Here is a 22,121-nt window from a genome sequence, read left to right as displayed (position 1 = left end):
GTGGCCTCTGGGCTACAGTGAAGACCTGGAAGTTTCCATACCTGTGCCCAAACTAACACCCACCACCCTTCTTTAGTTTTCTCACAGAGGTCTCAGGGCCTTGTTCGCCTTCAAAACTAGAAGTTCTCCTGTAGGTCCTTCATCCTCACTGACCACAAGAACCCTTTCATACAGATGAGCTGCACTCAAGAGTTGTGCCAAAGAGAACACATTTCCGCTGTCAGCTTCTGATAACTATCTGGGGTGAAGACCTCAGCCTGCTGTTAAAGGGTGACACTGGTTCATTTTTTGACTACAATTTGGCATCAGTGGAGAGCACAGAAGTCCTCCCCATGTTCTTGCTGACTCCCTTTCAAGAGTGACATTTCCCAAAGTGGTAAGGAAGGGCTCTATTCAAGTCTACTTCTGGATGTGGAGACAACTGTCTCGCGGCCATGGTCTTTCTTGGCTTGGCAGATGGAGCACCTGCAGAAAGGAGATCGCTCGGCTTCTCACCCCAGCAGAGTTCTCCATTCTCACTAATGAGAAGCCACACATCCATGGGTGCAGATTCATCTCCCTCTTTGGTACTGGCCCCTCTCTGCTGTACCATGAGCGGAGGTGGAAAGCTGCACGTCCTCCTGGTTTCCTGTGGCTCGCTAAAGAGTGGCCAGACTTAGGTGTGTGACGGGAACAAGAAAGGGATCCCTTAGGTCCCAGACTGGGCTGTGCTCAAGTTCAGATTCCAGGAAGTATCAGCAAGGAGGTGCTGAGAAGAGCGTGTCTGACTAACACTCCAGTGATGATCTGCTTCAAGCCGGCACAGTCTTCCTTCCCGCAGGTCTAGCTCAGGTAAAGCAGGGTCACCTGACCCCCAGACCATTCTAACAGAATTTGACTGCATCATCTAATACAGGCCCAGGCCCTCTCCCCTCCTCCTCACCGCCTAAGCCACAAATCTAGCTGCTTCCTCCCTCCCCTCATCTCCTTGCCTTTGTCAGGTTCAGGACTACTGTATTGTGTTCTCCAGCACAAAAGTTGGCTGATCTTTTCATGCTGAACCCACCGCCTTTCAGTCTTCCTCGAACGAAGCCCTACGCTGCCTCCATTATTTCTGTAGCTAGGGACAAAGTTTCTGATGACAAAGTCTGTCCTTGGAACGCAACCCCTCTGCTAGAGGGGGAGACAAGTGCTTGATAATAGGGCACTAATTGTGCAGCCCAGACAATGAACAAGAAAGGGAACTGGGGAAGAGAGAGAAGTAACTAACATACCAAGTAATAAATGTCTCTGCCAAACGAGGGCAAGGAGATAAACACGCCAATGTCCTGAGGCTGGAGTGACTGCCGTGGGAAGTCTGGCCACAGTGGGTGGGGGTGGGACGAGACGAGAAGAGGACGCTACACCAGCCACTCTGAAGCCTGATCAGCGGAACTTGGGGGAAACCACAATCATCTGCTCCCCCACGCCTCATACTGGAACACTCCCAGCCTGCTCCACTGCGTGTGTGTGTGCAGCAGTGCCTCTCCCAGACGGCTTCAGGCCAGGCTCACCTCACTTACGAATCCCCTACTAATATTCCCAGGTGGAGAGGAGCCTTCCCCAGAATTCCCTTGCGTCTAATATTTCACATCAAAAAGGGTTTCCACATTAGCTTCTGCACCTTCTCTAACGGGCTATGAGCTCCCAAGATCTGCCCGAGTATTTTAATCATCTTAGTGTTTCCAGGATTCAAGAACCGGGGATAGAGTAAGAACTTGGGATTTATCCATTTTAACTCAAGTGCCAATAGGAAACTGACCCTTCAGGTCCCCTAAGAAGCCTGTGAGCCAAGGCAAGCCTTGAGAGCAAATGTTTGAAGCCTAGACACCAAGTGAGAGCCTTCCTGCTGCCCTTGGAACTGAGAAGTTGCAAGGAAGGAGTGGCTGGAGCTATTCACCACGAGGAAGGGGGTCCTGCGGAAGAAAGCAGAGGGGAGTGATGTAAAGATGAGGCTTTAGGGCTTAGATTGAGCTCAGCCAGGTCTACACCTGACCTATTCGGTTACATAATCAAATAAAGTCTCTTGTTGCTTAAGTCACTATGGACTGAATCTTAAATGACATGCAACTAAAAAAAAAAAGAGTTCTAACTGATATTCAGATAATGGAAGTCAATAAAACAAATTAGCATTATACAGGAGACAAGCCAAACAGAGTTTGGGGTCTGAAGTGAGGAGTGGTTGATCCGGGCTGAGTAAACTGTTTCTTATCACTGGGTTTTGAGATCAGCAATCACAGCCTTTTTTCACACCTACTAAAAGCACGGGTTTAAGAGAGATACCATCAAAATCCAGTATCTGATCTTTTCCAGCACGGCCTGCTGCCCATTAGGTAAGAACACCTCAGCATCCTGGAATGACTATGTTCCAATGGGCTTTATACTCATACAAGGATAAACAGCACTTACGGGGTACACAGGGAATACAAACTCCATCTCCCCCACCCCCGCCACAACTACCAATTTCCCTACCCAAAGGCAACCATTATTAGCAGTGCCTTGTTTCTCTTCCCAAAATATTCTACACATATACAGTCACAGGGTTGCGTATGCATACTTCTTTTTGTCTGCCTTCCACCCAAAGAATATTTACCCACGTGGTCACTTAAGAGCTATTTCTACATCAGCACATATAGGTTTACGTTCTTTCGACCGACAGTCGCATAGCAGAATCCCTGTGTGTTCCCACCCCTACCCCAGGGATGGACCATAATGTAACCCCTCCATCCTGACAGACATTTAGGGAATTTCATTGCTTTTGCTCCCACAAACAGTGCCACAAGTTACATCCCTGTCCAAGGCCTTTGATAAGCTGGGTGAATATAAATCCCTACAAACAACAGTTGATTTTTGCTACTGCCTTTGTGAACTGGGGGTCCACAACCTTGCCAGGTAGAAAAATAAATCTCCGTCACCTTTCACACACCCTCTATCTAGGCCTCCCTTGTTTTGGCAACCTTCTGACAAGATCAGATGATCAGATTCCTGTGATGAACACTGAAAAAAAAGGGCACAGTTCTGGAATACCAGCTAATACCCATGGCAGAAGGGCCCAAACTACCTGGTAAAATACTCCACCTACCACCCTTTTAAAAATTAATACATTTTATAGACCTGTTAGAAAATCATTTCTGCCTTCACCTGGTGGTATATGTGAGTGTTCTGGGTCCACTCCATATCCTGGAGATCCATGTCACATGCTGATCACAAGCCCAGGGCCTCAGAAGCAGGAGGAGTGATTTCCCATCCTCTCACACTGTCCTTCTGCATTTTTCCCCTGTCCTTTCCCACCTTTTACATATCACAGAGCATTCTGTCTGCCTCTTTTCCTCCAGTCTAATCATTCTTTAATTTTAAATAATATCATAACTTTGACATTTTCATTTCTAGTTAAACCTTGCTAATTTGCACAGATGATGGGCAGACACAGCGCAAATTAACAAGCCTGAAAAAATCAGCAAACACAAAAAAGCCGATGATTAAAAAGAAATCAGATTGCTGCATTACGAAATTCAGAGTTACTCTTACAAGCACATTCCTCAGACTCACGAGGAAAGACGGAGCAGTGATACTTGGCTGATTTCTAGTATTCTCTCTTTTCTAAACTATAAGGTCTCTCTCTCTCTCTCTTTTTTTTTTTTTTTGGCATGGTCTCCAGCAGTGATATTCTCTGAATGAAATATCAGAGCACATGGTAAGACTAAATCTTTCTGAATAACTACAAGATTCCAACGACAATCTATGGGCTCAGTTTTGCTGCTGTAAAAATTTCTGGGTTGTCTGGTTACAGGAGAGAAAAAAATGCACTGTCTTAGTCCACTGGGGCTGCTGTAACAGAATAACATAGACGGGGTGGCTTAGAGACAACAGGAATTTATTTCTCACAGTTCAGGAGGCTGGGAAGTTCAAGATCAAGGTGCCAGCAGAATTGGGGTCTGGTGAGGATCCACTTTGTGGTTCAAAGATAATCATCTTTTTAAGTGTGTCCTCACATGGCAGGAGAGGGTGACGGATCTGTCTGGCACCTCTTTTAAAGGGCACTAATCCCATTCAAGAGGGCTCCATCCTCATGACCTGATCACCTCCCAAAGGTCCATGGGAGGTGACCATGGCTTTGGGTGTTAGGAGTTAACATTTGAATTTGGGGGGGACACAAACATTCCATCTACAGCATAAATGAAAGTGGTTCCAACCTGAAAAACCCAAAATGTTTCTAACACAATCTCATTATCTTTCTGTTCCACACTAGGGGTCTCCCAACATTCCACTAACTCAGCCCATGTTACCTCCATCAAGAGATGTCGTATCAGAAACGAGGGTGTCATCTCTAAATACTCCCTCCCTCTTGTATCACATACTCAAACCATCAATGATGGCTGCCTAATTTTAACTTCTAAACATCTCTTAAAGCCTTTCTTTCCTTGCCTGTCTACCATGAACATCACAGTCCAAACCACAGTCCTCTCGTGTGGTCTTCTGTAATAGCCTCCTTCCCCGCTCATCTGCCCTACACAGCTTCCTCCATCTCCTCCTCGCATGCCATGCTGCAGCCACGCTGGCCTCATGTCTCTTCTTTCAGCAATGCCTCGTTCACTCCCACCTAGAGGACCTGGCACTGGCTGGTGCTCTTACATGCAACACACTTCCTCTAACCCATGTCTGGCTCCTCCTTTTCAACATCTCAATTTAAATGTTACCACCTCAGAGGCAATCCAACAGACTAACATGGCCACTGACCTATCAGCCCCTCTTACACCACTGTTTCAGTTCAGTGCTCAGCATCTTAAGCCTGATGCAGCTCTAGTTTATTTATTTGCTCACCGTCGCCCTCTGTAACGTCATATGAGTGGAGATGTATTCTGCATCCTACAGTGCTCTAATCTCAGTGCCTTGCATTGTGTCTGGCATATGGTGGTTCGTTGCCTCCAGTGCTGGCTACCAGTGAGTCCTCCCATTCCTGTGTGCACATGCCCGACCAAAGGGTGGCATCTGTTCCTCCTTCCCTCAAGTGCGGACTGGCCACGTGACACGCTCTGACAGAGAAGTGAACAGTGCTGGGCCACTTCTGGGCCAGCAGGGAACTGGGTGGTGTCCTCTTTCACCATAAGTCAACTCGAGAGCCGAGTCATGGCCAGCACCAAGTGCCAAGTGTGGACATGAAGCCATCTCCAATGTGCCAGCCACAGCTAAGCTCCCAGGTGAATGCATTCCTGAGCCAACACCCTGCAGAGCAGAGGAAAACCACCCCTGCTGAGCCCTGCCCAAGTGGAAGAATACTGCACCAATAGTTGTTGTTTAAGCCACTAAGTTTCAGGTTAGCTTGCAGAGCAGCAGTAAGTAAGGGAAGCAGAAATGCTCATTATTTGTTGAGAATCAGTGACTGCTTGCCTTCCTAGTTTTCTGTATCTACTGCCCGCTGCCCCCAAGCATTCTTAATCCACCACAGAGTGGTTTTCCCCAAATGCAAATCTGATGCTGTTCTCCACCCTCTGACCCCACCCGACCCTGTCTCACACACCCTTCACTATAAAAACAGACAAACAAAACTGTTTCTGGAAGCACAGATCTCTGGACATTCTGTCTGCAACCTGTATCCCCAGCATCATCCTCACCCTAGCACCTTCGACTCACATCCAGTTCCTTCAACACATCACAGTCCATCCCAGCACCAGGGATGTGATGTTCCTTTTCTTTGGCTCCCCCATAATCTCCACCCTTCTCTGTCTCACTGGTTCTCATTTTAATCATTATTTCCCCTGGAAGCCCTCCCGGACCTTCCTGACTAGGGCAAGTCCCCCAACTGTAGGCTCTCAAAGCATCGTGTACCTCCATGTCTTAGTCCTCATTACAATAGCTTTCATCAGCCGCATCAGCCTGCGAGCTGCATGAGGCCACCACCTTATCATTTTTGGCTCACTCCTGTAAACTGAGCAAAGAACATTGGGGTTGGTGCACTGGAGAAGCTCAAATATTTGCTGGAAGAGTGAATAAATGAAACAGGGCGGTCACTTGGACAGCCTACGTCAAATCCTGGCCACGCCACATACTCATGTTGCGACCTCGGCCGTACCAGATGGCTGGCTGGACGCCTCTCTGTGCCCTTCATCTAGTGAAAACAGTGGCACTTACCTAACAGCCAGGTTTGTCTGAAGTTTAAATGAAAGTATACATAAAAGCACTTAGCCCAGGACCTGACACACAGCAAACATGCAATAATTTGCTGTGATTAACACATCACTTACTGTTTCTCCTCTTTCTCACTGTAAGAAAAGTCCTAAACTGCAAACGAATGGGAAGTTTTCTCTCTGATATTCTACCGTCTTTTTTCCCTTATGAGCACAGAAGCCCTGTACATTATGCTAAGATGCCCCATGGCCTCTCACTGCCAAGCTGGCCTCCACCATGGTCTTCCCCAGAGCGGATCCCAGGAAAGCAATTAAACAAAGCTGATTAAACAAACTGCAAACAACTAAATTCACAATTAAGTACCCAGCCCTCCTTTCTTAAATGTCTTGTAGGCATGTAATGAGGATCCCTCTTACTCCTGATAGACAAACAAATTGATACTGTTCTTCTAGAAAAAAGTGTGGGAATAGATTTACAATTTTCAGTATATATCAGTATCTGTCAATCTATCTGAATTTTAAATATGCATACCTTTTAACCCAGCATTTCCCACTCTGGTAATTTGCCTCAAGTCACCCTTTTCAACTGATTTTGCCCCCCAGGGGACACATAGCAATGTCCAGGGACGTTTTTCATTGTCATGCATGGGGGTGGGAAGGGGGAGGGACAGATGTGCTGTTGACATCCAGTGAGTGGTGGCCAAGAATGCAGCTAAACATCGTACAGTGTACTGCACAGTTCCCCACAACAAAGAATTATCCAGATCAACGTGTCCGTAAGCCTCCAGTTGAGAAACCCTATCCTAAGGAAATAATCAGTCAAGCTTGCACGAAGAATGCACAGGCTTGTTCACCAGCATTACTGTGTACAATGTACATCCAACAAAGTGGGACTGGTTACATACACTGCAATATATTGACACATAGCTACAAGGCAATAATGATGCTGCCATGTAGCAATTGCTACAGAAAGATATTGACAAGGTAGTTTTATATTTAAAAAAACAGGGAAAATGTAGCATGGTATTGGTAAAACTTAGATGCGTCATTACCCAATAGTCAGAGAAAAATATGTGTGCGACAATCAGAAATTAAAAATTTCTAGTAGATACATTTTAATAAGTAAAATGGAGCAAATTAATCTTAATAGTATATTTTATTTAATCCAATATATTGAAATATTGTCTTTTCAATCTATAATCAGTATCTAAAATTGGTAAGATATTTTAGAGTCTTTTTTTGTTTTTGTTTTCAAAATCTGGTGTGAATTTGAATTTGACACTTACAGCATACGTCAATTCAGACCAGCTCAACTGCTCAAGACCTGCTTGTGGCACTGGTTACCACACTAGACAGCCCGGGTGTACTCAACAACAGACAGGCTACGAGACAGATGTTTAGAAGGACTGTCTCCAAAATGGTCCAAGCTGTCTGTGATATGGGGGAATGATTGTGCAGTAGTGTTTGCTTCCTCACTTATGTTTTCCTTAATGTTTGTTTTTATGAGTTATTACCACATATAAGTACAGAAAAATCAAACTGTATGCAGTTTGAAGGAACAGAGAAGACCACGTGTTGGGTGTCATGCACATGTGGCAGCCCCCCTGATCACTTCCCACGTCCTTGTTGAAAACGACAGATTTTGGAGTTTTCAGAGAGCGGGCTTGCCACCACCTCCTGTGTGCACTTATACACACACATGCACATGTGGGCGCTCCTTGGCCTAAGAGCAGGGTCAAGGTCATTCCAGCTAAGTGTACCCTAAACAGCCAACCCTCTGCTCCCTCAAAACACATCTAAGTAGAAGGAAAGAATTCACTTTTCCCCAGAGAGACAGGAATTTTGACTCCCTCCCCTGCAGACTCACATCTCTCCCTCCTTCTTTCTCAGCCCCTGTCTGTTTCTGTCTCTGTCATGTCTCTGTCACTGGCTTTGGACACAGTGAACACTCAGGGCAGTTTCTATACATGTTCCCCACTGTGAAGTGCTGGGGACACGAGCCTAATGCTCCTTTAACGCACTCTTTCTGTATTTAAGTTCTACAATAAAATCACGCCAGAACCAACGAATCCTGTGCACAGCCCTGGAAAACTGTTTCAGTCACACAGTTTAGTTTCTGAAAAGCCTGTGATTCCCCAATCTCTCCATCGGAACTCCCATCTTCTCTACGGGGCCGGGGGACGGTATTGGGATGTCTAGTTCCACCAGGCTCTCCCTGGAAAACACAGCCATTTAAAAATACTTTCATTATCTTTAAAGTTAAGCAATAGTAAAAATAATTAACATCCTTGAAGACCCACTACGTTCCTTGCACTGTGCGAAGAATGAGAAGAGCAGACATTATTGAGCGAAGCCCTGCTCTAAGCACTTTTTACTTTGAAGAACTCAGTTAATCTCCCAACTATTTCAAAGGGGAGGTACTAGTTTAGTCCCTATTTTTTTTAGATAAGGAAAAAAAAAAAAAAAAAAAAAAAAGCTTAGAGAAATCTGGTCACTTCCGCAACATCACAGAGCTGAAAAGCAGCAGGGCAGGGCCCCGGTGCAGAACTCTAAGAAGGAACTCTTAACCAAACTGCTCTTTCTGTGACCATCTCAGCACACCGACGAGACAGGACCTCTCACTGCCCGCACCCCCGTCACAGATGGGGACCCCTGAGTGAATGTGTCGGAAACATGCCCTGGACTGGACACACTGGAACACAGAGGAGGCCTCTCCAAATCTATGTCTCTTGCAGGTGGGGCTGGGGGAGGGGGACGCACTGGTCCGAAACAATGATTAGCTTACCCCTTCATCATTTCAGCATCAGAAATGTTTATTTTTCCATTAAAAGCTGGTCGTGTTTTGAAACAGTGGTGACAGAAACCAGGCAAGTACACAGACAGGGGTGTCATTCCCCAGCTCTTTACCAGGAGTAGGGAAAGCTGGAGAGAGATGGGCACCGCACTGGCCTGGGGCCTGTGTGCCCTCCATCAGTGCTGGGCACACAGATTGGAGAGGACCCAGCAAACAAGAGGATGCGCATACTTTCCATATATATATATAAATGTAAATATATATTTTTAGTTCTTAGAATCCATCTGGTTGAGCTTACAGATAAAGAGAGCAAACCTCAGGGGGCGGGGGGAGGGGAGAGCAATCGCTAGTGCCCTTATTTCTCTCTGGGCCTCAACCTTCGCCAGCATCCCTTCTAAGCTGCTGGAAATGGGAGGAGCTCCCTGAAGCCCATCCATCCATCCCCAGGGCCTTACTGCTTCAGAGGACACGGCCATGCTTCTCTCGAAGCTTCTAGGACCATGTAGCTGGAAGATCCTAGCTCACTGGGTGAAAGGGCTAAAAGACATGGACAGAATTTTCTTGGGCTGGGCAGCACTGGCCCTATGATGGTGGTCCTTTCCCATGTGTGATAAGGGGGCTAGACGTGGGACCTGGCTGAACACTGTTTTCATGGGAGATGCTTCTAACAACAGAGCATCAGCAGAAACAGTAAGAGGTGCAGCAGCTGGTACTCCCACTGCGCCAAGTGCTTTATGCAGATCTCTCAGTTTGTCCTCACCCTAGAGCAACGAGGTAGATCCACCTCATTTACAGAAGAACCGCTTTAATTGTTGACTAAAATATCCTGGCTGCCTGAAATAGCACCTGGAACAAGTAAGCACTCAATAAATATTTCCTGAACAGAGGAATGAACTTACAAGCATCAAAGTTTTTGACAAGCTTATGAGCCCCAGATTTCTCCATCTGATTTCAGGAGCATCTGGATCCCAATGGCCCAGGCCTTTTATAATTTTAGCAGACAGATAAGAGCTGCAGTGTAGTACTCTGCGGATGTACCCCATAAATTGTGGCATAAGAGCCACTGGTCGAGTAACCTCCCAATGACAAGATCCCTCCCCTGTTCTGTCAGGACCCCCAGCTTCCGCCATCCCCAATGCTCTAAACCCTGGATGCTCCAAAAATTATAAAAACTTAAAAGAAGAAATATAAAAAGCCTCAAGAAACAAAACTTCTGGACTTCATTTGTAATGAAAGAACTTAATAAGAAAAAAAATGAGATACACGGTTTTTTATCCTCCTATGATTTAAATGATGATAACAAAAAATGGTAAAACCAGTGTTGGCAAAGTTGCAGTGAAATAAACATCCTCATTCAGTACTGGTAGGAGTATAAATTGGTGCGTTCTGAAAAGTAAGGTGACAAATATGTGGAAAATCTGTAAGAATTCCTTAACTTTTCTTCTAGTGATTTCCCACTCCAGAATATACCTAAAGAAATGAAAGCTGATAGGTAAATGTTTGTGCACTGATATGCACACTGAAATATATTACAGAAAAAGTGGAAACAACTTCCATGCCCAACCGTGAAAAATAGTTAATTGAATTTTGCTACATCCAAAAAATGATATAGTATGCAGTCATCTAAGATGGTTTTATGATATGGGAAAATGCTTGCCATCTAATGTTAAATTTAAAAAATGGGTACACAATTCTACATACTGTAAGACTGCAATTTTGCCAACTATATGTACACCCAATTAATAAAGAATGGAAGAGGGGGGAGGGGATAGCTCAAGTGGTAGAGTGAGTGCTTAGCATGCAAGAGGTCCTGGATTCAACTCCAGTACCTCCTCCAAGAATGAATAAATAAACCTAATTACCTACCCTCCCCCAAAAAAAATTTAAAAAAATAAAGAATGGAAAATACTACATATTATTTCCAGGGTCAGGATTATAGATCATTTTTACTTTTGTATTTGGTCTATTTTTCTGTAATTTAGAAATTCTTATAATGAGCTGGTTGTATATTTGTAATCAGGGAAAAAATGGAGTTCATGAGAATTTCCTATTCTATATTCTGTTACTAATAACATAATGAGAATTTAGCCAATGAAATTATATGACCCTTCTTGATGACAACTCTATATTGGTCTTTACATGTGTTTATCCCACATAAGGAAATAAAGACAGGATGTCAACCCCATCCCACAAGTAGGGGGAGCAAGACTTCAAAGAGTAAGCAGTTCCAATCAATTAGTGGGTGTGCACCTCAAAAACAATGACCAACATACCTTGTTATCCTTTCTTGTGCCACAGCCCTTGGAAAAAACATGTACATGGGAGGTGCTCATTGGGAGTTTGGTAAGGACAGAATGGACACCTAAGCTCTCGTGCTACACAAAACACTGAACTATTTAAAAGAGGCACAGTGGCTATCAACCACCAGGAATGTTTAACATCACACACATCTTCATTAAATGGCCTTGTTAAAAAAAAACAAAATCAGGCTTCAGAGGAAGGAGAGAGAGGGACAGGGTGGGAGGAAGGGAGGAGGAGGAAGAAAGGAGGGGGGACAAGGAGGAGAAAAGGAGGGGGAGGAAGGGAAGAAGAAGGCTGAGAAGCTAGAGCAGGAGGGAAGGAGGGAGGGAGGGGAGTGGAAAGTGGATATTTTCTGAGATGAACCTTTTTAGATGATGCTTTTCATATTTAATATTTTTAAATCTTTGTAAACGGTGTACTTTCCCTTAACATAGTTGGAAAAGGGAGAGAGCCTTGTAAACAAAATTTAAGAAAGGGCTGTCTAGATAAAAAAAACACACATTTTAGATTTTTTTCAGGTCTATTTTTTTAACAGTCAAATTTTTAATAGTGAAATGTTAATGTTTCCACTTGTTTGGGGTATTATATCATAAAAGGAAGGAAGTGGTGTAATGGAAGAGACAGGGACCCCCACACAGACAGCTACAATTACCCAGTGGCCTGGGTACGCCTCTTTCCTTTTCTGGGTCTCAGTTTCATCTTCAGTAACTCACAAGGACTGGACCAGAGAAGACTAAAGCTCCTCGGTCCTCTCTGAAGCTGTAAGTTGAATACTTCACTGAGTGTCCATTTGGAGATGTAAGAACTACATGGGGTAATGGCCACAGAGGACAGTGGTACACAGCTCAATCTTAAACACACCTTGACCTCACAGGACCTCATTAACAATTAATGACAACACCACTGAGGTAAGGCACGCAAGGGAACAAGTTTTATACTCTAAGATCTGTAAATACATTTGAATTTTCCAGGGTAAACTGAGCGAAACTCAACCAAGGCAAATTTTGGAAATGCAAATGTCAACAAATTATTGGCTTGCTCTGGGAAAAGAGAAGGAGTGATGTTTAGGATCATACAACTATGAGGCTGAATGGCTGTGTCTTGAAAGGATACAAAGTTCTCTGCTCCTGCATGAAAGTCAAGTTGGAAAAGTGGAGAAATATCAAGAGACAATTCAGATTGGAAAAGAAACCTGCAAAGCACCTTAAAAATCTAGAAAGTTTGAAATCAAAGTTGATGCAAATGGCACCTCAAGCTTATGGCAGAAAACGCACGCAGTTGATGCTAGGGGATGACTTTACAGGTCTCAGATTAGTTTTTATATTACTTTTAAGTAGAGAGAGAAACTGAATGATAACCTAAAATCCCAACATCACATTTATAAAAAGGAACTCAAGAGATGAGCTTTCTTGAGACGTCTCACATAGAAATACTGGCATCATGAATAACTGGGAGGAATCTGCACTGGAGGAGTAGATGAACAACGACAGAAGTCACCAAGGTACCCTAAAATAAGACACAGATGTAATATGTGATAACTTGGGAAAATACTCCTGATATTTTAAGGGTAAAAGCAGGAAACAAAAGAGTATATACGATACAAGGACATATAAACACATCTATATATATACACACCAGCAGGATACAGATAAAATGTTCAACTGTTCGAATGATGTCACCAGTGAAATTGTTCTTCCTATGTTTTCTTACCCTATTTTCAATGCCCTTCTCATTTCTTTCATGGCCATTTTATAATGAAAAAAAAAAAAAACCTTAAGAATTACATTTATTAACTTCCCCCAAGAGGGAATATTCTTACCTCACCCAACACCACCTTAATGGTATTTCATATCTAAATAGAGACAGTGCATCTTTTCATTATTTTACCTAAAATTTCCTAGATGCTTCAAGATTTGGAACCAGCCGACAAATCTCAAAAATGTTCAAGTGTTTCAGAATTTCTGAATAAGCAAGAATCTTTGATGCGCTTAGTTAATTTGAAAGACGGATAAGCCCATCAAAGACTACCTATATTAGTACAAGGTAAAGGTGACAGATTGATGTGTGCCTCAGGCAGCAACTAGAGCTTTACTAATCCAGAGAGCAGGTTAACCGCACAAGCTGTGATGTACTTCAGATGACTGAAAACATATTTTAATTTAGAGATGTAAATATACATCACCATCTTCCCCTGTCTTTTATTTAAACTCAATATCCAAACCATCGGATTACAGAAAGAGTCGAAAGGGACACGATGCACAGGATTCCGTCCACTCTGATCACTTTCCACAGGCTGTGCTGTGGCTTCGATGTCACACAGTTAAGCCCTCGATCACGTGGGGCTGCAAAGGGTGGGGGCACATGCGATGACCTTAACAGATGAGAGCGCTGAACAGGCACTATTCCTGGAAAAACCATTCAAGATGCCTAATTTCCAAAAACAGACTGGTAGTTGTATGAAGCCAGGAGTGGGATTCAACCATTTTTGACTCTTGTTGAGGTTACTGACGATTTTCATGTTGACAAACTCAACGGTCATCGTTCTTGACCTCTTAGCAGCATTTGATACAACTGCCAACACTCTCCTTTAAATGCTGTCCTCAATGGGCTTCTGGTTCTCCAGAGTCCTGAGTTTTCCTCCCATCTCTGACCCTTCCAGAGTATCCTGTGATCAAACCTCTTAAGTGTGTTGTTGGCTTCAGAATCCACAGTCTTGCAGCCCTTCTCTTCTCTACCTACACCACTGCCCCCTTGGTAAGCCTGTCAAGTTTCACGCCTTTACTTATCACTCACATGCTTATAAATCCCCAATGGACAGCCCTTGCTAAGACACTTCTAGACCAACACATCCAAATGCCCACTTGACATCTTAATCTGGGTGAGTAGCAAACAGCTCAGACCTCATATGTCTATAGCTGGACCCCTGCTCTCCCCTGCTTCCCTCAACCACTCTGGACAAAGATTCTTGGCTTCACCAAACTTTAGTCAGGCTCCTGAACCCATCTGTGCACATCCTCATCAAGCCAAGTTTTAGCAAGAGCCCTGCTAAGTCAGCTTAACTAGAATCCTCTCCCCCTTGACATCTGATCACCCTTGGTATCTGATTGGGTTCCTCACCCTCCACCATCGCCTAGGTGAGGTCGGATCACCCCAGCTTGTCTTCAGCAAGAATCTTGTTAGGTCAATTTAGCCAGAATCTCCCCTGACTCCTGATGCTTCCTCTTAAAACTTTCCATCCACTGATTCCCAGTCTGCTCCCTGGCTGTCAACTCCCACTTGCCCATGTATTTGGAGTTGGACTCAATCTCTTCTCCCTCATATAAAATCTCACTACAGTGTTTCCTACACCTATCAGGATACTGTGAATAAAGTCTGCCTTACCATCTTTAACAAGTGAAAATGAACAACTTTTGCCTTTAACACTTTCAAGCCTGTTCCCCCACAGGCTTCCCTATCTCAGTTAATGGCAGCTCCATCTTTCCAGTAGTCACTTACATCAAAAATCCTCAGTCTTCTCTCTTCTTTCTTTCTAACCACAAGCAATCCATCAGTTGACCCCATCATTCAAGATAAAAATCTTGGAAGGTATCTTGATGCACCTCTTCTCAAATTTCCCATCTATTTCACCAGGAAAATCCTTTGGTTTTACCTACATATAAGTTCCAAATTTAGCTACCAAACTAAATTTGTTAAAATTTAACAAACTCCTTGCCACCTCCATCACCGTCCTGATCCTGGCCATCATCGCATCTCACTGGGATTATTACAGTGGCCTCCTAGCATGTCTCCCTGCCTATATTCTCACTCACCCACAGTCTCTTTTAAAACAGCTTGCTGAGCGATCCACTTAAAACATGAGTCAGACCTTGTTCCACCTCAAAGCCCATCAATGGCTCCCTGCTTCACTAGGAGACTAAGAGTCCAGGGAGCCTTAATGCCCTAGTAGGTCTGGTCCTGTTTCTTCCTGACCTTGTCTCCTACTACTCTCCCCCTGTGATGACTTTGCTTTGGCCATACTGGACAACTTACTCTTTTTAGAACACGCCTTATCTTTGCTCAAATGCCTGTGCTTCGTTTAGACTTATCCTATTTACAGTTGCAACCCCTTTCCTCCAGCTGTTGAACCTCCTTTACCCTCCTCCACTGTTTCCACAGCACCTATCACCTCATCCTTACTTATTATGTTTCCCTACCTGTCTGCACTGCACCCTGAGAGCCACGAGCAGAGGCCTTGCTGCTGTCATTCACTGCTATACTCCACGTCATCTTGAGCAAAGCTGTCCAAGAGAAATACAACACCTGCCACATATGTAATTATAACCACACTGAAAAAAGTCCAAAGAAACCACTGAAGTTAATTTTAATAATTTATTGTACTTAATCCAATACAGCTAAACTATGATCATTTTACGGTGCAATCAATGAAGAATAATTATTCAAATATTTCACATCCTTTTTTCCATACAAAGCCTTTGAAGCGCTTTGTGGATTTTACACCTACTGCACGTAAATTTGGGCTAGCCACATTTCAAGGGTTCAATAGTTGTATGTGGCCAGTGATTTCAATATTGAACAGTGGAGGTCTTGTCTACTCTATTTTATTCTACTTTATTGCATACTCTGTTTTTGAAAAACTTCTTGGGCACAGCCCACTGAATTGATTGCCTGACCCATGAATGGGTCCCTACGTGCACTGTGAAAATCACTGCTCTCAGTAAACTTTATGTAATCAGTAGTGAAGGGATTGCAGGACACTTCCCCTGGCCTTCAGGGCCTGCACAGGGTCCTCTGAAAGAGAAAGAAGCTTCTAGAAAAAAAGAAGCCTGGAGGAAAGTGTGAGGAACTGAAGATCCTGCCCATCCATGAACTGAAATCATGACAGTCCATCCAATGATGCAAGATTTTTTTTTCTAATTAAAAAGTAATTTTAAATAACTCACTACACTGTCAGATAATTAACAAAACACCTAATTACCTTTAAGTATATACCATATCCATGCTAATACACAAGATTCAAGGGAAAATTTGCATGATCTTCACACTTCAAAAAGAGTGCATCTTTCGAGCACAGGGAACTGTATTCAATACCTTGTAATAGCCTATAATGAAAAATATGAAAAGGAATATGGTGATTTATATAACTGAATCACTATGCTGTACACCGGAAATTAACACTGTAAACTGTCTATACTTCAATTAAAAAAAAATGCATGTGAATAGAGCAGAAAGACTTCAAGATTTTCATTTTTTTTCTCTCTCCCCTCAACTCCCACCCCATGGAAGGCCACGGAAGTACAATGGTTCTGATCAAAGACAGAGAACGGCAAACTTTTATGATGAATCTTCAGTTTCCACGGATGAGGTCGCACTCACCAAAGTCTTCTGAAAAGACAGCATAAACTTCAAAACCAGACTCAGCCCTGGGCAGAAGACTCAGAATAAGGATTCTACCACTGATATACCATTTGCTTCTTTAAGGTCCTGGGTATTACTAGGTACGAGAAGGTATGCAATGCAGGTTATCATAGATGTGCTACCCTAATCAGAGTCTGCATGTGTACAGTTAAGCTTCGGATTTCCTCGCGAGGCTCTTCAATTGCCAAAGAAGGGCGATACTTCCTACGTCTCTGTTAGCTGTTCGGTCGTCACCTAAGCTGAGAACTTCCTAAGATGCTCAAGGTGAGCAGTCAGGCTATCTGTACCCTTGGCAGATGGAAAAGCAACAATGTCATTTTAAAATATGAATAAAACCATTTGTTATTTGTATTTTTGATTGTTCGCTGTGCAAAATATGGCTCCTTGATGATTGCTGCAAATATTGTCTTTACTACAAAATATGCCTTCATGTACATTTCAACAAGTGACTTCTGCTTGAAAACGAACTCTATTGAGCATATTTCTCTGGAAATCAATATTTAAAAATTTTTTTTCTCTGAAACTAACATTCAAGAGAGACAGCTCTTGTTTACAGAGTAACTTAGTTTAGCATTATGGTTAACAATGTTTAAAAACAGCCAACTTAAAATGCAAACATTTAAATTCTGAAGTTTAACTGTTGGGAGGCCCCGTCTATTTCTAGGGAAATATAAACAACATGAAAACAGTCATTTCCCCCCCAATTCCAACCCTTGTGAGAATATTTCAGACCACCAGTTTGTTGGATTTAGGAATAAGGACTCTGAGCTGTAAGACAGCTAAAATTTTAAATGCTCTGAATGAACCTTGAAAACATTACGCAAAGGGAAAGAAGTCGGTCACAAAAGACCACATACTCTATGATTCCATTTATGTGAAACATCTAGAACAGGTAAACTCTACAGACAGGAAGCAGACTTGTTTTTGCCAGGGGATGGGTTGAGGGGAGTAACTGCTCATGGATATGGGGTCCTGTCTCATAAAAATATTCTAAAACCAGATTGTGATGATGGTGAAAAACAGTGCCTACACTAAAAACCATTGATCAGTTCACTTTAAATGAGTCAATTGTCTTGCGTGTCAATTATCTCTCAATAAATCTACCGACAAAAATTAACACACCTAATAACATTCACAACACTGGCATGAAAAATACCAGAAAATCAAGTTAATCATATAGCTTTCCCATAATGCTAAAATACATAAATCCCTGACACCCAGTCTCCCTGTTACCAAACACTTCCTCATAGCGACCAATATTACCCTTCCTACCACCAGTCAGCATCACCATTCATAATGTCTGTCTTCCCTTTTACAATATAAACTGTAAGAGGACAGAGACAGTGTCCTTCCAATGTTGTGCTATGATCCTAGCACATAATCATCAATAAATACCTGCAGTGGGAACAAACGTACACATGTATGAAGTCTGCACATTTGTATATATGAATGGATGAACGAATGAATAAAATCACTGGATTTGGCCAATTCAGCCAATCAAGTTGTTGGTGTCCTAACCCCTGAAATCTGTTCTCCACTTCACCTATGCTCTCAGCCACCCAAGTAGAGCTATTTCCAGGCAGCCATGGCAGCTTCTTGTGACCAAGTCATCATGATTGTACCCATTAAATATCAATGGATGCGATGTGTATAATTTTTAACTCATTTGCTTCAAAGAAAATTGCTTGCCATGGATTTTACTGTATTTCCACCATATAGGTAAGGACAAAGCCTCAAAGAAGGAGAGTATAAAAGAGAAAGAACCCACCCAGTCAAGCTAGACTGGTCAGATTGTAAGACGAGAGAGGGAAGTAAAATTTCTATGTTATTTAAAACATTGTATGTCAGGGTCTTCATACTACATCAGCCTTGTCTTTACTATGACTGTTACAACCCCAGCATGGGTATATGAGTGTGAATGGGATGGGGGCAGAATGGAACTCAATGCTCATGTAAAGTGACTGACTAGCCATTCCAGCCAATGTGGTCAGCTGGCAGCTCAGTGAAGACACTCTTTTCCAGTGTTTTCATAATGACTTCATGAATTCATACCCAAGTAATTCAAAAGCTGAATGTTATAAAGAGGTCATTTTGAATGGATTTAACTCAGAATATTGTTGTCATTAAGTAAACATTTAAACCACATAAATATACACTTTCCAAAGAACCAATGAATATATTTTAAATGGCTAGATAGCTATTTTCAACATTATTTGTAACCAAGAAATAATCTGTAATATGAAAGACACAATGAGTGAAGTCTCTAAACATGCCTTATGGCTCCTTAATCTTAAAAAACAAAACAAAACAAAAAAACCCCTCAAATTGGAGGCGGAAGAAAAATTGAAATGATCACACTTTCTTTTAGTTTTTTTTTTTAAACTTTCTCATAAATGAGTTGACTATAAAACTGAACCAATACAAAAAATGAAGCTTGAAGATGAAGTTTAAACATAACCGTTTAATTGTAATCTACGTGGGCTTAATGATTATCATCATTTACTCCCAGTGCCATTCAGAATTGAGTTCAAGACAATGAATTTCACAAATTGGATTTGAATTTTAAGCAAGAATGTATGTGGGTGAATTGCAAATGGCCAGAGAAGCAGGGAGAAAATGACCTACAAACCTTTATTAAAGCACCAAACCAAAGCAGACAAGATACAGAGACATCAATATAACTGTGACCAGAGCAACTATCTTCTTAGCTCCACTCTTTGACCTTCTAGATGACCTTGGATAAGTTACTAATCATTGAATGACCACTTTCCTAGTTTGTAAAGCAGGGATTATCGTAACGGCCAGCTACTGCTCAGGAATGCCGGCAACCAACCCATTTTGAAAAAGTGCTCAGACCTACTTGGAAGACACTGTTACATCACCACCAAGCAGGATGACTGGGATTTATGAATCCTCAGGCCTTTGAATCTAAATTTGAAACATGGCTTCATCTGCTTTTCTGAATTTGCCTAGCCACTTTTATGCACACAACCAGTTGTTCCCATAGTGCCAATGCACACACACTGATTTGCTTTTATGCTAATTGCTAATGATTCCCAGATTTCAAAGTTGAGCATGGCATTTACTGAGGAGCTCCTGGCATCTAAAATCTACACATAATTCTTGTCATGTGGAAGATGGTGCTGTTTCTTAACCATCGCTGGAGAGCACAATCTCTTTAAGGTTTATTCACTGGGAAGAAACACTGAACATTCTATCCATTTTACACATTTCTTTAGATTTTATATTGTTAACAAATTTTTTTCTTTATATATAAGAGACCACGATACATGAGGATTGGTTTTGAAGGATCCCTGAGGTTGTTAAAAGCTAAAAAAGTACATGTAATTTATTATTTACCTTTATACTTGATTTATAAAGAAAATTTGAAAAGTCAAAACACAAATGGAATTGATATTGTAGAAGAAAAACATTTAAATAATAAAATGTTAACTGGGAGTAGAAAAAAAGAAGTTTACTTAAAAATACAATATCAACAACAAAAAAGTGAAGTTGTAAACAATTACTAAGGTTAAGCAAAAACTCTTCCTCTGAGATTCCTGGCAGTCAAGATGAAAAGAAAAATCACACACACTTGTTGATCAGTTTCTTTTTTTTACAAAAGGAGGCATCAGAAGACAAAATTTTTCTATGTTCCTAAAATTTGACAAGGGGCTTCTGATTTGCAGGATACTGTATAACACAATACACCATGTCCTTGATGGTAATGATTAAAAAAAAAAAGAAGCATTTTTTCTCCTCATGGACTCTCTCTCTTGGTCAACACAAAAGACAAATTCCTAGAAAATTTTTTCCCCCAAAATTTCCCTTGACTGACAACACTTTTAACGTTGAAAAATATCATACAATTGGGAGAAATAACCACACAAATTCAAACGTGTCCATTTTCAGGTCATGGGTATAAGCATGGACATTGTGAAGACATCAAGTCAGAAGGAAAATAATCTATACTTACAGATGATTCCAAAGAAAACAGTGAAAATCTACTAATAAAGCCCCTTTTTTGGAACTGTAGGGATAAGGCAACTCTCAAGGTGAATACTTCATCTTTTGAACCACTTTTTCACCTTCGTTTAATCATAATTTTTAGCTTGACCAGAAACTCAGGAGAGTTAAACACCTGGCAAGGCTCTGCACAAGGGACATCTCGGACTGAGATCTCGCAGGAATCACAGAGACCAGGAGACACAACGCACCGCTGAGTATCTGTGGCAGAGACAAAATGCCCCACAGTATAGACAACACTGACTGAATGGCCCTTTAAAGAAAAAGTCTGCAGACTCCTGAAATAGACTAAGACTGAAAAACTGGGAAGCGATTTGCCAAAAGTCATGCAAAGCTTGACCTGATTAGCCCAACTACTGGTTAAAATCAATCCTTTCTATACTGGAATATCTGAAAGCTACTGTCCTCTTTGGAGGACAATCAGGTGCTTTCCACATGTTTTAATTTAAAAAACAAAGACGGTAAAGTACATCAGGTTAGACTGTTTGGTCCGAATCAAATGTGCCAAAGTGTAAGTAGGAAAACAAATCCCTCCCTTTATGCCTTCTAGAATTGCCCAAGCCCTGGGTGAGACAAAAAAACTGATCTAAGAATCTTCACATTACGAAAGTTTCACTAAAAACCTTGTTCAACTAAAGAGTAAGAAGCCTGTATCTTACAAACTCATAAACTTTAATTTGGTAAGAGCTGAGCATAAGGCAAACCAGACCAGCAAGTAACCTGTTTTAAAACAGGCACAATCTACTATATCAAGTAGAAAAGATCACTGGCCAAGATTCAAAAATAAAATGAAGCTGCTCTCTACTTGAGAAACATTAGATGTAAAAATGACCTGCAAGATTAACACGGGTGAGGTGACCACGGCCCTCACCAGAAAGATACTTTGGCAATCCAAAAAAATGCTTAGCATCCATAACCATTTTAACCAGAGTGCTTTCTTATCCCCCTTCCCAAAATTGAGTGAGAAAATTTAATTTAGCTTTCATTCATCAAGCTACATTAGTCTCTCTGAAAACTTCTAATTTTAAAATCAAGCACTCATTTGATTTTCAAGCAAGGTCAAGAGAACGAGGCAGCAGAGCGCTGACATCACAGGAACATGCCCCACGCCACATGGCGGCAGTTACATCAACACGGCATGTGGCTATGGCGCCTGACTGTTAATTTCTGAAAGGAGGTGATTCCAAAGCCGCCACATGAACACGCGTCGGATGACACCACTTCAGCACAGAACACTGACATGCGTTACTCTTGTTCACAGCAAGTGAATTTTATGAATCACCACTTCTGTGATGTGAATATTCCTTTCTAACTTTAAACCTACCAAGTCAACAACCCACCCCCCCCCCCAAAAAGTTCAGCTTCCACAAACAGGAAAAAGTCTGATAATATGTCAGGGGGGAATATGTGACCATCTAAACTATTCCTTAAGGGCAATCTTT

At 42.1% G+C, this 22,121-nt stretch overlaps 1 protein-coding gene across 8 annotated transcripts in view; it reads right to left on the bottom strand.

Annotated features, from left to right (window-relative positions):
- Positions 1-22,121, bottom strand: part of FOXP1 (forkhead box P1) — a 549,781-nt gene that overhangs the window by 294,093 nt on the left and 233,567 nt on the right. The window lies entirely within an intron of this gene.

This window comes from Camelus dromedarius, chromosome 17, assembly GCF_036321535.1.
Source record: "Camelus dromedarius isolate mCamDro1 chromosome 17, mCamDro1.pat, whole genome shotgun sequence".
Classification (NCBI taxonomy): domain Eukaryota; kingdom Metazoa; phylum Chordata; class Mammalia; order Artiodactyla; family Camelidae; genus Camelus; species Camelus dromedarius.
This window is presented reverse-complemented; position numbering and strand designations above follow the sequence as displayed.